The sequence below is a fragment of the Agrilus planipennis genome, unplaced genomic scaffold (assembly GCF_000699045.2).
Source record: "Agrilus planipennis isolate EAB-ADULT unplaced genomic scaffold, Apla_2.0 scaffold68, whole genome shotgun sequence".
Classification (NCBI taxonomy): domain Eukaryota; kingdom Metazoa; phylum Arthropoda; class Insecta; order Coleoptera; family Buprestidae; genus Agrilus; species Agrilus planipennis.
The window spans coordinates 250,753-265,582 of record NW_020439033.1 but is presented as its reverse complement, the minus strand read 5'-3'; the positions used below and the strand labels follow the sequence as shown (position 1 = coordinate 265,582).

General features: G+C 32.7%; 1 protein-coding gene across 2 annotated transcripts in view; it reads left to right on the top strand.

Annotated features, from left to right (window-relative positions):
• The first annotated feature begins 4,342 nt into the window (after positions 1-4,342).
• Positions 4,343-14,830, top strand: part of LOC108732778 (QRFP-like peptide receptor) — a 104,030-nt gene continuing 93,542 nt past the window's right edge. For both annotated transcript variants that reach the window (XM_025976598.1, XM_025976599.1), the window contains exon 1: positions 4,343-4,473. The gene's annotated coding sequence lies outside the window, so the exon portion shown is untranslated. The remainder of the gene's footprint in view (positions 4,474-14,830) is intronic.

Here is a 14,830-nt window from a genome sequence, read left to right as displayed (position 1 = left end):
CTGAAAACTAATATCGTTTGCATGTATTTTCAAATTATGTTACTCATAATGGAAAAATCAAATGGTTGAGTGCTACGTCGACGTTGTTTCTTCTTAATGATTGAAGTGCCAACTTTATGAGCTTTTCATACTTGAAGTATACTTAAAAATTAAAAGGAATACTCACCCCTAATTACCACAAATAATTTTACTTGAGCGGACACGTGTTTCGCCCACTTCCAGTCTCGCGTTGGTAATGCCCACGTATGAAGTGGGCGAAACACGTGTCCGCTCAAGTAAAATTATTTGTGGTAATTAGGGGTGAGTATTCCTTTTAATTTTTAAGTATACTTCAAGTATGAAAAGCTCATAAAGTTGGCACTTCAATCATTAAGAAGAAACAACGTCGACGTAGCACTCAACCATTTGATTTTTCCATTATGAGTAACATAATTTGAAAATACATGCAAACGATATTAGTTTTCAGTGTGAAACAAAAAATAATTGTTACAGTAACGTTTAAATTCATTAGTTCAACTTGTAACCGCTACATAGCGATTGTTCGTATCTACTATGGTTGGATTACAGGAACCTGTAAAAGAACGCAACGAAAGCAAATAATTGAATGTATCTTCATTGTTGAGTCATCTCACGTCTCTTGTTCACGATCAGAATCATATGTGGAAACAAATGATCGAGAAAATAACTTTTAGGCACCATATGGAGTAGACGGCCTGCAGGAGGCGGGGGACGTAAAACAGGGTAATCCCCGTGCTCAGTCAATGCGTGCTTCTTTTTTTTTTTTTTTAGTTTTATCTGCGTGTAGAGGTTACGAAAGGTGAAAGGGACGTACGTAATCTAGCTCGTACGTATCGGAAGGGGTTGGATTACGCGTGGTTGTAATAAAAAAGCAACAAGGTCACGTGTCTCGGCACGTTATCAGGAGTCGAATAGTTGAATAATTGATTAACAACCGACCGTGAAAAGTGATATTGATTTTGTGGCATTCTGTGGCCTTTCCCATTTATAAATATCGCCCTATAATAGTAACGGAGTAATGATTCAAAAAATCCTTGTACGAAGATACCTTTGTAGGATTTCAGGTTTCTGTGTCAGTGAACATGTTAATAAAGATGATTACCTTACTCATTAAATTATTTGGATGTATATACTTCACTTCACGAAGTAATTAACTTACAATTGCGTTTCACCCACTTCTTAATGTGTTTCACGTTAATAATGCCCACATTATTAAGAATTAAGCGAAACACGTGTTCACAGTAATCAATTTGTAGTGGCATTTTGGATATTATTTTACTATTATAATACATACTGTACGTATTTACCAATGAAGTATTTTCTCATACTTGCCTTGTTTAAAGTTTCTAAGAATATGATAACCTGATAACTTAGATAATGCTTGACAACCTAACGAAAGTCTAGCCTTATTGTAAAGATTCTATACAGTAGGTTCATTCTTTTCATCTAGATAAATAAAAAAAGTACGTGGAATCTCATGGTATCAACGGTTTTCCAGTCCGATCTCAAATAAGTAAGTTTCGACATTATCTTTGTTAAGATATATAAAGTAATTTGAACAAAAAAGCGCTCGTAAAGTTATTAGAAGATTGGAGGTATTTGCCAGGTTTTAAGAAGTGAAAACTATGTAGAAAAGTACGTAGAATCTCATGGTACTAATGATTTTCCAGTTCGATCTCAAATAAGTACGTTTCGATATTATCTTTGTAAAGATATATAAAGTAATTTGAACAAAAAAGCGCTCGTAAAGTTATTAGAAGATTGGAGGTATTTGCCAGATTTTAAGAAGTGATAACTATGTAGAAAAGTACTTAGAATCTCATGGTACTAATGATTTTCCAGTTCGATCTCAAATAAGTACGTTTCGATATTATCTTTGTTAAGATATATAAAGTAATTTGAACAAAAAAGCGCTAGTAAAGTTATTAGAAGATTGGAGGTATTTGCCAGATTTTAAGAAGTGATAACTATGTAGAAAAGTACTTAGAATCTCATGGTACTAATGATTTTCCAGTTCGATCTCAAATAAGTACGTTTCGATATTATCTTTGTTAAGATATATAAAGTAATTTGAACAAAAAAGCGCTAGTAAAGTTATTAGAAGATTGGAGGTATTTGCCAGATTTTAAGAAGTGATAACTATGTAGAAAAGTACTTAGAATCTCATGGTACTAATGATTTTCCAGTTCGATCTCAAATAAGTACGTTTCGATATTATCTTTGTTAAGATATATAAAGTAATTTGAACAAAAAAGCGCTAGTAAAGTTATTAGAAGATTGGAGGTATTTGCCAGATTTTAAGAAGTGATAACTATGTAGAAAAGTACTTAGAATCTCATGGTACTAATGATTTTCCAGTTCGATCTCAAATAAGTACGTTTCGATATTATCTTTGTAAAGATATATAAAGTAATTTGAACAAAAAAGCGCTAGTAAAGTTATTAGAAGATTGGAGGTATTTGCCAGATTTTAAGAAGTGAAAACTATGTAGAAAAGTACGTAGAATCTCATGGTACTAATGATTTTCCAGTTCGATCTCAAATAAGTACGTTTCGATATTATCTTTGTAAAGATATATAAAGTAATTTGAACAAAAAAGCGCTCGTAAAGTTATTAGAAGATTGGAGGTATTTGCCAGATTTTAAGAAGTGAAAACTATGTAGAAAAGTACGTAGAATCTCATGGTACTAATGATTTTCCAGTCCGATCTCAAATAAGTACGTTTCGACATTATCTTTGTTAAGATATATAAAGTACTTTGAACAAAAAAGCGCTCATAAAGTTATTAGTAGGTGGAAGATACTTACCAGGTTTTAAGAAGTAATAACTATGTAGAAAAGTACGTAGAATCTCATGGTAACAACGGTTTCCTAGTTCGATCTCAAATAAGTACGTTCCGACATTATCTTTGTTAAGATATATAAAGTAATTTGAACAAAAAAGCGCTCGTAAAGTTATTGGGTGATGCAAAATATTTACCCAGTTTTGAGAAGTGATAACTATGTAGAAAAGTACGTAGAATCTTATGGTACCAACGGTTTTTGAGTCCGATCTCAGATAAGTACGTTAAGACATTATCTTTGTCAAGATATATAAAGTAATTTTAACAAACAAGTGCTCCTAAAATTATAACGAGATGGAAGGTATTTACCGGGTTTTTAGAAGTGATAACTATGTAAAAAAGTACGTAGAATCTCATGGTACCAACGGTTTTCCAGTCCGATCTCAAATAAGTACGTTTCGATATTATCTTTGTTAAGATATATAAAGTAATTCGAACAAAAAAGCACTCATAAAGTTATTAGGAGATGAAAGGTATTCACCGGGTTTTAAGAAGTGATAACTATGTAGAAAAGTACGTAGAATCTGATCGTACCAATGGTTTTTCGAGTCCTCTCTCAAATAAGTACGTTTCGACATTATCTTTGTTAAGATATATAAAGTACTTTGAACAAAAAAGCGCTCATATAGTTATTAGGAGATGAAAGGTATTCACCGGGTTTTAAGAAGTGATAACTATGTAGAAAAGTACGTAGAATCTCATGGTACCAACGGTTTTCGAGTGCGATGTCAAATAAGCACGTTTCGATATTATCTTTGTAAAAATGTATAATATAATTCAAAAACGAAAGCGCTCATGAAATTATTAAGAGATGGAAGATATTTATCGATATTTAAGAAGTGATAATTATGGAAAAAAGTACGTAGAATCTCGTGGTACAAACGGTTTTCGAGTGCGACGTCAAATAAGCACGTTCCGACATTATTTTTGTGAAAAATGCGCTGAAATAAACCCATGATCTGGGTGGCGTTGTGGAATACCAGGTAGGAACTAACTTTGGCAAGCTATTAGAGAAATATTAATTACAAATTTTATCCCAAGAACCAAATATTTTGATTAATTTTTCCTTGTTTTAATGCAACAATGTTATTCCTTTGTTTTATTTTAAAAACGCGATTCTTGTAACAAAACCATAAGAAGTTTTGGCACTATAATAGCGACTTTATTACACTATATATGTATGTGAGTATCAAATGAAATAGGAGCTTCAAATCCTTCTGGATTTAAAACCATCTTTACGGACTTTCTTCCCTTTCAACTTTTTTCATTTGAACTTTACAAAAAGCATCAATTTAAAATCGGGAACTTTTTGGTTTACATAAGCGAATTGGAAATCCGTATCCGTACCACCTACAACTATGTGTACATATATTTATCATTGTATGTATGTATATGTGGTTGAAGAGACAGACCTGTAGGATACGTAGATGTGTTGTTAAAAGCGCTAGGCGTCCCGACGCTCTGTTAGTGCGTCGCCGTCAGTCACGACGTCGGTTCGCTACTCAAATCTTCTTCCCTTACAAGCGCGTCTACACGAAACTTACAAATGCGCGAGCTTTGTTACAATATCCCACCCAAACTTTGTTTTCAATCAACTTTTTCTCAATAAAGAGGTAAGATTTAGATTTTACTTTGTTTATATGTTATTAACTACTCATTGTTAATACGAATTTGTTGTTAAACTGGCCGAAGTTGTACCTAATGCAACAACCTGTTGGTCGTTTAGTATCTACCAAAATTTTGCGGTAGTCTGGTTTAAATAATCACCCGCCATTATTTGTTAATTTAATATTAATAGATCTTATTATAATCCTGTGATTTAACTTTAATTTAGACTTAAACCGAACCATGACCAACTGGTCATAGTTAAAATATTCTTCAATTCAATTCAGTACTTATAGCAGCTAAGTCTTTTTATTAAAACTGGTCTTCTAATTTGCGTCAATTTTTATTCAGAAAGATCAAATGAAAATGACCAATATTTTTTTTGTTGGTCCACCAATTTCTTAAAATATACCAGAAAGATATATTTTTTTAAAGAGTTGTAAAATTATATTAGTTATGAATCAGAATCAGATTTATTGATAATAAGTCGAAAAATTATTAGGATGTTTCAGTGAAGTTTCATTGCATAGTTCGAGGGCTAAGCCAACAAAGTATTTCCGTTGCCAAAATTTTATAAGCGTGGAAATGCAGCATTCCAAATATAGAATTACCTTGGCCCAACAATGAATCAACAGTTTATAATCTATACGACAATTTCTTTTGGAAATACAGCAACAATGTATTTCCAGCATATCAAAAATTTAATTTATCAGGCTTAAAGCAATGTCCGAACGATTACTCTATAGTGTCCATTGTTAGCCCTCGCTTCACTGAAATTCATTTTTATAAATATTAATTTTATATTTTAGAACTCATAAGTGATATATCAAAAATTATGAATGTAGAAACAATGGATATCATTCTAGTTGATATTCAAGTCGAAATGTTTTAGGACGAACAGTATAAAACAACCGCGTGTCATATGATCTGCAGTAGTTTACACCTGATACATGTCATTCTAAAAACATTAGCTCTAAAAATTAACAAAAGCATACCCAGTGTACATTATGAAGAAATTAAGTGTTTTTCAATAAAAAGAAAGTTGGTGTCTATTCAATAACAACAGAAAATATAATTGTTTTCATATTATCTTTTAAAACCAAAGAGTATTAGTTGTTTTGCAGTATTTCCGAAACGTTTCTAAACTTTTAAATATTTATCTAAAAGTTAAAAAGCTTAAATTTTCGATAAACTTCTTCTTTCAACAGAAATAATTTGTCGTACAAATCTTTTAGGACGAATAGTACCGCAGCAGTTTGCCTTATAATTTGCAAAATTTGACAGCTGCTACATATTCTAAAAACATTAGCCATAAAAACTTATAATTAGTTATTAAAAATTGCCTACTGTGATGCTAAAACAAAGAACGAACCACAACTATTGCAATTTGTTGCCGTAGTACACTTTGCAGAAGCAATAAAATAAAAAAAATCGCAAATTATTAAGGTATAATATTTAAAAAGACGTTTAAAAGAGATAAGGTATTTTTGTGACTGTAGGTACCATAGAAGTTAATAAAACAGGACTACTGCTAACTAATGTCGTGACCTAGAAAGAAAGTTGAAACTTCGCCGAACCGTTATTTTTGTTCTTAAATCCTAAGTTCTGTTCCAGTAAAACGTTTTAAAATATTCATGCCTCTTAGGGGTGCAGAGCTAAGAAGCAAACAATTCTTACGTCGCCTCGGGCGTATGTCTAACAAAGTTTTTAAATGAAATATAAATTAATTTTGTCGTATTGACTCAATAAGTTGACAAGCAGCATAATACGTTAGTAGAATTCAATTGTTTCCATTTTTTATATTGCGTTTTCGAATAATAAAAGAATATTTTTGTTTGTCATATCGCCTTTTGAAAGTTGGTCAATCAAGTTACCCGAGGGGTCTATTGATTGTATTGGATATTGGATATCGCATTTGATTTTTAGTGTCCCTAAAGGTCTCGATTTTTTCCAGTTTCTGTTTTGTTTTTTTTTGGATTGTGGACAATACCTTTAATATTTAAGGTTAATGAAAAAGGCGAACACTAAAATTGATTTCCATTTTTTTGCCTGGAAGCACAAACAGAAAATTTGATATATTTTTAACCATCGAACCGAATGGGTTTCGTTTTATATGTGTAACGTACCAAAAATACATGAGAACAATTAAAAGTCAATCATGATTTAAGTAATAAATATATAAATAAATGATTAGATGATCTATGTATTGTACAAATTGTCAACAAAAACAAATAATCTACGTTTTTGTTACTCTGATAATGCCACAAACAATCAAACAATAAATAATTAGAATAGAGGAGCTTTTTTAATATAAATTATTTTAACACAAATTTTTAAGGTAATAAACGCGGATTTAGACTAGTATACTAAAAATAACATAAGTAAACACAAATAAAATCAACATCGGATGCTGTTTTAATAAATATTCAAGTGCTTAATCTTTTGGCTAAATGCTTTAGGACGAATAGTATAACAGTAAAACATGCGCGCGTCATATAAACTGACAGCTGCTACGTACCATTTTAAAAAATTAGATTTAAAATTGACAAACGTAAACGTATTATTTACTAAAGGGTTTTTAAATATACTTGGCAACGATAAAAAAGAAAATTGTTTCTATATAGTTATCTACCTTTGAAAGACTCCTAAATAAACTGTAACGGTCCATTCAAAGCCAATAAATTGCAATTTTATCCTCACTTTTCTTTTGTTAGAAAGTTTATAGACGTAATAATAAATACACTCGTTCAAACTTGTGTAATTCAGTTGCTCAATGTATCCCCTAAGTCTTACAAATCATAATAAATCATGAACTTATGTAATAATTTCTTAAAAGGATAATATTACGTAAGATTCTCAAGTTGAATTCCCTAAGGACTTCAAAAACGTTTTAAACTATTTACTTACACGACAGAGAACAAATCGAAGTTGTCGTGAACAAGAACAGATGAATATAGCATTTTTATAGACAATTAGATTATACCTTACCCTTAAATATGACGACAAAATGTGTTGATATTGTAGTGAAAGTAGGTAAACAATTGAATGGTTCGTTATTTATTTAAAACCGCAATTTTGTGAATATTAAAATATTTTCTCCATTAATAGTATGTTATCCTTAATAATGACATTTCTAAACTCATTTCATTAAGGCGTTTTTGTTTTTCTAACAAAAGTCTCGCAATATGGCGGCTTCTGTCCGCCATCATGAGCATTTGTTGCAGTCAAATGCCGTACGTAACACAAGGACTATCAAACTAGCAAAAACACGTCAGAGAAGTGAAAGGCATTGAAATTTGTGAAAGAAATTAATAAAGGACATAAAGCATTCGATTTTTAAATAATTCAATTGAGAAATTGAAATGTAGTTGGAGTAGTTGCTGCAACTGTCACATGTTACTTCGTCATTTTTTCTTATTCATCAGTTTTTCCTTGTTGAAATACGTTTTTTCCCCTTATTTCACGGAAAACCGACGCTTTTATTTATGAATTTCAGCTGCTAATATCAAACATTTCTCTCTAAAGATCGCAATAGTTTTGTTATTGAGATATATACTACTTGATTCAACGAAATAATTTGAATAAATTCTTCTGTAGAATGTTTTTGTAACTGACGTGTATGTATAAATATGTTCTTTTATTTATGAAGGTGGCAGACCTTAAATAAACTTTTTTGTTTTTTTTCTGTCATAGTGGTAGTTCCGGGAGTAAGTTTCATTCAAATAACTACAGATACAACGAAACGCCCTCTGTTGAAATTAAAAAGTAGTTCATTACGATGCTACGGTCTTATACTCGTAAGATGGCGCGGAATATCGATCCTGATTATAATTAGTAACGTTTTGAACTTGTTAATGCAATAGTAATAGTAAAAAATAGCAAAATCGAAAAAGTAACGCTTCTTTAATACAAATAAGTACTTAAAATCATTATATTTTCAACTTTCTTTCCCAAATCAAATTAAATACCCTTAAGAAGTGCAAAGTCGCTCAACCGTGTATTCCATTAAGTTATCTGATTTAAAGTAATTGTAAACAGATTTATTCGCTATGGTATCGTTATTTTTCCTCAGTTCCGAGAATAACGATTAAATTTAGGGCATTCAAACCAAGTTAGGTAAACGACTAGCGCTTGTTAAATCCAATAAGAACTTCTTAATAGAAAAAAAGATATTAATTTGAATATGAAACATCTTCCCGTACCTACACAGCTACAAAGTTATGAAGATGCATTGTAGTATAAGAATTTAATTGCCTTACTTACAGTTAATGAACTACGAAAGAAAATTGGCTTAAAAAGATCACTGAATGCACAGCTAAGTCAAATTAAAATGAACAGTGATATGCAACTATTCGTTCATAATGACAAAAAAAATTGCAAAACTTTAAATTGAAATTGTATACCTGTTAAGTACGAAGTACAGGGGAATTTTCAAAGAACAGTTACAACTCTATATTAAATACCTCAATAATTTAATTGCTTTGCATCAGTAAAATAAATCGTCAACTTAAGTTTAACATCAGTTTATGCCAATTTTCAATGAACTTGATTGTATCAAAAATGTTTTGTACACAAAATCATTTAGGAATGTATAATAATAATATAATAACAGACAACGTTTCCAAGTTTAATAAAAATAGAATTGATTTAATAGTAGAAATAACTTTCTCTTTCTTGTACGCAATAATACAAATAAATAAATTTAAGACTTTTGATACCATATATCTGTACACATATGAGATAGTATAAGTGTGTATATTACATGCGTAGGTGATTTAAGTCCGACAGCTGTTGAAATGGTTTCCTTCGCCTTGAAAAGTACTACAAATTATATCATTATACTTTTTTATTATATTGATGTTACCTTACCCTGTTCTATTTCTGTGGAACTTGGTAATTTGGGATCTACTTACTGATTATCTGATTCGATATTACCTATACATGTTATAGAGAGTTCTGTTCAAATAAATTAAATAAAAATTACAGTAAAAAATCGATCAGTATCAGCGAATGAAAGCTTTATTAGGGTTAGAGCAAAAAAAACTATTGGGTGTCTTATTTCTACTAGTAGGTGCTGGTGGGCGGGCAGTCCCTCCAGGCTATGCCGGAGGGTAGGGCGGGAGGCCCTCTATTCAGCCTGCTTTCAGGAATCATAGGAATGGGTGGGCTCTAGTTCGGGTGAGAAAGATGAGACGAACGAAATGAAGACAGAAGAGAACGAAAGGATTATTACTGCCCCAGCATTTACCTAACTGATCCAGAAACACTTGGACCAAGACAGATTGAACCGGAATCGAACCGGCGTCCTCCCGAATGCTAAGCAATGGTCTAAACCTCTAGATCATGCCGCTCGGTTTAGGGTTAGAAGCCATCTTGGAACCTTGATAGTTTATCATCTTTTCAAAAATACGATGTGGTATAAGGAAATTTGGACAAATACCTTCAACCATCTATGTTTATATAAATAATAAACTAATGTAACTCCAATAAGTTAATGCAATTTAAAGACATTGAGGAGTATTACTCTTTGTTCAAAAGATTTTGAGAATTCCGTTCGTTTAAGTTATATTTTAGAGAAGCAGGTCATATTTTCATATAGACGTGGTTGGTTGCACAGTATTTTTAATGTTTTCCTTCAAAATCAGCCCCCGAAATGTATAATTACAATATCACAATTAGAAAATAATTTTTTTACTGTGATGTAACCTCAAATTTACGGTTTTCTGATTTTTTACCTTTACTTGACATTGTTTCTTGCGAAATTTCATGATTTTAGGTCAACGACAAGTATAGCTGAACCATTGAGAGGTGGCCCCTGACTGTCGAAATACACAAGGGGTTGGCCATTGTGAACACACTATAGTTACTCCATCTTTATGTGTTTTTAGCTCGAAGAAGAGCTGAACTTAAGTGATTTACATTAACACAGAAAAGCTATCGTCTAGAGATGCCGGAAACAGAAAAAGAAACAAAAGTGATTAGTAAATTTTTGCGGAAGCACAAACGGAAGCGGATGCGAAAATGTAACGATTTTTGTGGCTTCAAATTTGCAGTTTTAATTTAAAACTTATAAGACTGATCCACACACTATACAAAATAAATAAACGCTATAACTGCATTGATTGGTTTAGGCCCTCAACTATAATAAAGTTATTTGCACAAGGACAATATTTTGCCGAGTATAACGGCATATATTGTCGCTAATACTTCATAACCATAAATTATGTTTTGAACTGATAAAAGTTATAAATTTTTACGACTTGTTGTATTGCTTATTAGATTTTGTAAAATTCCGGTAAGCATCCGTTATAAAAATGCGGAACTAGATGCGGAAATTTTTTAATTTTGATTTTTGACGTGACAACGTCTTATAATTCGATGAAGCCGGCTGCACGCACGAAAAAACATGACTCATGCGGCGTTACCTCGCTCTGAGGCGTTCCATTTAAGGCTTGAAGTGCAAGCGAGAGCGCGGAACGAGCGACAAAGAGGCACAATCGGCCTCCGCGTTCGGCAGCGTTCGACATCTGTCTCTCTCCTACTGGAGAGAGCGATGCGTGCGCGTGGACAGCTGCTATACAATAATACATTTCCATTTACCTCCTTCTCTATATCCATACAAAATATCTATCAAACAAATAAAATTAAAATTTTCTTTTGAAAAATGAAACCTTTCCATCAGTATTTTCTTATGACGTTGTCACGTTCAACTATCGTCAGTAAACCGACCTTACAGACAACCGATTTTTTTTTTCACAGCTCCATAGGACTGCATAGGTACCTAAGTAGTTGATATCAATTTCAACTTGATACCTCCAGGAGTTCCTCAGAAATAGGGTCTTAACAGATAGATAGACAAAAGACAACGAAGTGATCCTATAAAGATATCACTTTTCCTTTTGAGGTACTAAACCCTACAAAAAATGTGTCATTTCTATGTTCAGTAAATATTTTGCCTTATCTAAATATCGATTTTAAGGGCTACTACTTTTAATATTTATGATTCCGTTTCAAAAGAACCTTGCGCATCTTTTTTATTTGAAATGTTAATTTAAATGTGAAGCAATTAATTTATATTGCGGCACGTGCGTGTGGTGCTAATACATTTTTGATTGTAGGCAGGTGCTTTCATTTTCTTTTCAGGCAAATTCTTTGACTATATTTTATAACTGCTGTATAGTATTATGAGTTTTTCGTATGTTAGTACATCTTAAATATTCCATCATAACTATAGGGTTGTTCGGAAAGTCATTTCGTTTTTTTTTTGTGGAAATAAAAGACAGTTTTCGTATAATAAACAAATACTTTATTAAATTATATATTGACCGTTCTGGTCCAACACCTTTTGCCATCTTTCTGGTAGTAGCATAATTCCACGCTCATAAAATTTTTGGTCTTTGCTGGCAAAAAACTGATCGAGGAGGTTTTTGACCTCCTCATTTGAGGTGAAGGTTTTACCGTCTAAAAAATTTTGGAGTGACCGGAACAAATAATAATCCGATGGTGCCAGGTCTGGAGAATATGGTGGGTGTAGCATTGTATCCCATTCAAGCTGTAAAAGCTTTTGGCGAGTGACCAAACTTGTGTGAGGTCTCGCGTTGTCTTGGTGAAACACTACACCTTTCCTGTTGATTAGTTCTGACCTTTTCTGTTGAAGTGCATCATTCAGTTTGTCCAGCTGATGACAGTAGACTTCCGAATTAATCGTTGTGTTATCCGGTAAAAGCTCAAAAAAAACGATTCCTTTAAAATCCCACCAAACAGACAGCATCACCTTTTTTTGGTGAATATCGGCTTTGGAAATGGTTTGAGCCGGTTCATCTTTTTTGCTCCATGACCTCTTGCGTTTGACGTTGTTGTATACAACCCATTTTTCGTCCCCAGTGATGATGCGCTTCAAAAACGGATCATTTTCGTGACGTTTGAGAAGCGAATCGCAGACGTCAATGCGGCGACACAGATTTCTCTCTGTGAGAACATGGGGAACCCATACATCGAGCTTCGAGGATAATCCCAGGCCTTTCAAGTGGTCATAAACTGTTGAATTTGATAAATTTAACCTCAATCCGATCTCACGTGTTGTTATTCGCCGGTTCACATCAACTAATGCCTTTATCGCGTCTTTATCAGCTTCAACCGGCCTTCCCGAACGTGGTGCATCTTCGACATCAAAATTGCCGGATCGAAATTTAGCGAACCAGTTCTGGCACTGGCGTACTGTCAACACACCTTCTCCATACACATCAGTCAATTTCTTTCTGGCTTGAACAGCATTTTTACCCTTTCTGTAGTAAAACAGTAAGATATGTCGAAAATGCTGCTTATCGCTCTCCATATTTAAAAGGGCACCAACCAAAAACTACTGCGTAGAATTAATTGGAATTTTTCACACACAAGCCTTGCTATATGAGCTCTCAAAGCATATAAAAATTATACGGCTTAAATGTGAAGTTGGGTGCAAAAGAATACAATTAAATCCTCTGTCGGGAAAAAACGAAATGACTTTCCGAACAACCCGATAATAGTAACATCTACACTGTACCTAGATTCCAAAAAAGTTGTTTAAACACGTCTTACATGTCAAAAGTTGGTGATTTTAAATTAAATTTGACCATATTCTGAATGGCTTTCAAGTCCTGTCTCGAACTAATAGACTATAACGTAAAGGAGAATTTTCCTAAAACGAAATAAAAACTGAAGACAATTATCTTCAGTTATATTAAAATTGTTTTGTTGTGGTAACACTTAATGTACAAAGGGGCACATAAAACAAATAAAAGAAGGTATGTAGCTACCTAATTATTTTCAAGTACGACAATTGTCCTTGATAAACAAAGTATTGGCTTCTTAATTCGTAAAGACACAGAAATAACTTGTTACTTAGCGATTGAATAATGTTAAAATTATTATCTTCGTGACTTTAGAAATAATTGATACACGCAAGGCATCGGGAAAGGTTAAAGGAGGAGTCCCTCTGTCTTATTTTGGTCTTCGGTTCACTTGGCTACACGAAAAATAACGATTAGTTTGCCATAAAACAAAAAAAAAATAAATAACTAGTACCTAGGTGTCTTCAAAAGAACACATCAGTAAGTAGTATTTGTAAAACGACACAATGCGTGTTAATAGTGGCTCAAATTAAAATGAAAAACGATTTTTGGAATAGTTGGATTAAACGTAATGTACTTATATTAATTGTTAGAGAAGGTTAGAAATGAAGACGTTGTTCGGGTGCGAAACATGGACGGTAGGAGCTGCGGAAAACAAACGACTAGAAGCATTCGAAATGTGGTGTTACAAGCGAATGATGAGGATATCGTGGATAGAGAAGGTTAGAAATGAAGAGATATTAGAAAGAGTAGGAGAACAGAGGACTCTATGGAAGTCAATAAGAGATAGGCGAGATAGGTTGGTAGGACACCTTCTCAGGCATGAAGGTCTAGTAAGAAACATACTAGAAGCAGAAACAGGAGTTAAGAGAAGTAGAGGTAGACCTAGATTGGATTAGATTACTGTTCGCAAATAGTTATGGATGTGGGATATTCTAGTTTTAGGGAAATGCGAAGATCAGTCCAGGAGAGGAAAGAGTGGAGGTGCGTGTCCAATCAGTCTTAAGACTTACGACCTTATGATGATGATGATGATGATACTAATTGTTACTTCGTGATCATTATTATAAAAAAGTTATAGAGGACAATGTGGTTGACCTGTTAAAAAAGGAACACCATAGCATATTCACAAAAAAATCAAACAATAGTTTATGTGGACAATAAGACTGAAAGAAGTGAAATTAAAGATTATCAAATTAAATCAACGAATATCATTTCATACTTTATGAAATTATAATTATAAAGTTAGAGAGGATAATATGGCTGACCTATTAGCAAAGAAACGTCATAGCACATTATAAAACACAAAAGAAGTTGATTCCTTTTAAAGAAGTTCATTAGAACAATAAGATTAGACCCCAATGAATATCATCACTTTGCTTTGTGATGATAACTGTAAAGTTACAGAGGACATAGTGGTTGATGTATTAGAAAAGGAACATAACAACATATTCACGAAATCAAAGAAAGACTTTTAACTTTTTTAATGATGTCTTGGATTGATCGAAATAAAATCGTCAATATAATTGAAGAGGGTATCTTTATTTTACATAAAGTAACTTCAACCATGGCTACTTTCTTTATTTTTATGTATTTATTAGAATATATGTATTTTAATGTTTAAACAAAGTAAATCTTACAGTAATAGTGAAATACGTACGGGAAAATCCCTTTCTACCATGAAATTCTCTATTAAGTAATGAAGTACCTACGTACATCGTAATTAGTTACTTTTTATCTACTCGATATTCATTAG